At 49.2% G+C, this 2,301-nt stretch overlaps 1 pseudogene; it reads right to left on the minus strand.

The window, feature by feature from the left end:
• Positions 1-1,218: 1,218 nt before the first annotated feature.
• On the minus strand, positions 1,219-2,002 carry LOC105063791 (coiled-coil domain-containing protein 127 pseudogene; annotated as a pseudogene).
• Positions 2,003-2,301: the final 299 nt, after the last annotated feature.

Raw genomic sequence — 2,301 nt, forward strand, 5'->3', positions numbered from 1 at the left:
AATTATGACATCATTAGCATACTCAGTACTACATCTTTCCCATTGGTTCTCTACACTGATGCCAAATGGCTCTTCCTAAAAAGTTCGTATTTCTTTGGGCTACTCCCTGCTCAAAACCAACCAGAAACCACACCATCTACCAGAAAAAGCACAGAAAGGATACTGTTTATGATGTGTCATCTGCTGACCTGCATCTCTGTGCCACAGCACAATATTCTCTGTTTTTAAGCTTCCTCCACCAATACAGTGAGTTTTTGTGCACTGAGTACAGCACATTTTAATGCCCAGATCAAAAATCACCAATATCACAAAGTCCAGTAGAAAGAGACTCCTGAGTTAAATAGACCTAAATTTTAAACATGGTTCTGTATCTTAACAGTTGTTGAATTTAGTCAAATTTTCTTAAAGTTTATGGTGTATCTGTTTCCCCATCTCAGAATGAGGACATTAATGCTTCCGTAACAGAGTTGTGAGCAGTCATGGGATAGTACATGTCAAGTACCCACCAGACACCTTGTCAGGGGACAATGCTAGTTCTCACTCGACTCTCTTTTCTAATAGTGCTCTTTCAGCATTCCTAGCCTGCACTGACACAATCTCATGTAAACGAATACAGAGTAAATCAGTTTGATGAGTGAATCTGAAGTACTCAAACAGTAAGTTTCCTTCCATCTTTGTGTGTTTTCTGCTTCTTTTTAAAAATTATTAAGACAAAGAAACAGAGTTGAGTTAACAGGGGCATGTACTAGAGACATGTTGGAGAGAAGCAGGCTCTCGCTGACACAGAAGGAAGATTACCCCCTTCATGATCAATTGAGGTGGAAAGGGAGTCTAGTCAGCGTGAAAGCACAGAAGAAAGCCCTTAGGGAAGCTCTGACGATCATACTAGTTTAAAAAAAGAAGAGCAAAAAATTCTCAGTAAAGTTAATAGGAATAAGGTTCAAGACGAATAAAATTAAAATTATAGAGAAAATAGATGTATATGTGTGTATCTATGTTTTTTTTTTTTTTTGCTTTTCAACTGCAGGTGTTTAATTATGTTTTAAATTAAGTTTTAATTGCGTCATGCCTAACAATTTTATCCTAAAGCTGAGATAGGAGGTTTTACTGCTCCGCTTAATAAAATACTGACAGCTTAAAAAGCGCTTCTGAGAAGCTCCGTCCTCAGCTGCTGAAGGGGCTGGAGCCGGCCCTGCGTCCCCGGCCCCGCGGTCCTGCTCAGAGGAGGGCGGCGGCGCGGAAGGCCACGGCTGAGGCAGGGCCACGGCTGAGGCAGGGCCGCGCAGCGCCGGCGGAAGGAGCACAGAGGCGCGACTCACCCAGCGCGCAGCAGTCTGCCCTGCAGTCACGTCGCTCCTGTCTCTTCCCCAGGACGGCTTTCTCCCGGCTCTTGAGCTTCTTCGGCTCCACGGTAGTTCCCAGTGCTTGAGGTACAGCCACGTGCGCCTCCCATTTTGGCGCCCGTTGGTGTCCGGACGTCACCACAGCCGGTGTGGCGCGTACACATGTCGGTCAGGCCAGCCGCCACCTCCGCTCCGTGGACGCTGGGACCAACCAGCTCTCCTCCGTCTGCAGCCGCAGGAGCCGGGCCCTGGGCTGCCAGTCCTCCTCCGCGTACGGGCGGCTCAGGTATGCGCTCCGCAGGGGCCGAGTCTTCTCCTGCAGGGCCGGCGCCCGCCCCTGCTCCAGAAGCTTCCTTTCTTCCACCATCCTGCGCCCCTGAGAGAGGAGGGCTTCTCGGTAACCAGGCGTTCTGTTCTGTTCCTTTTCCAACTCCAGGGCAGCTGGGCCATGGCTCGCCGGCTCTCTGAGGTGGAGGCCTGGTGCTTGGCTTCGAGGTCCCTCTGGAAGGCAGCTGGGCTATGACGGTATGCTTCACTCTCTCTTTCTGGGACTCCCTAGACCAAATCCAATCCCAGCAGTTCCATCTGCTTCCATCATCCCCATCAGCCCTGGAATTAGGCCGGATCTTCCAACTTGGAGGGTCGTTTAAGTTATTCATGAAAATATACCCCCGGAGGGGACGCCCCAGACCCGTGCCCTGAGCACCCCAGTACGCGGGTCTTCTGTGCGCAGGCGCAACGTTCTCTCTCTCTCCCCCCTCTGTCTCTCTCCCTCTCCCCCTCCCTCGCTCCCTCCTCTCCTTTCTCACTCTCACTCACTCACTCTTTTTTCTGGAGTAAATACAATTTTTGATACCCATTTTATGTAGTTCAAGGAAATAATCTGTAAGTATAAAAGCATTTTTCTTTTGGATATCACCATGGTCCGTGTAAATACTCAACAGTCAGAATCGTCTGC

The sequence above is a fragment of the Camelus bactrianus genome, chromosome 8 (genome assembly GCF_048773025.1).
Source record: "Camelus bactrianus isolate YW-2024 breed Bactrian camel chromosome 8, ASM4877302v1, whole genome shotgun sequence".
In the NCBI taxonomy this organism is placed as follows: domain Eukaryota; kingdom Metazoa; phylum Chordata; class Mammalia; order Artiodactyla; family Camelidae; genus Camelus; species Camelus bactrianus.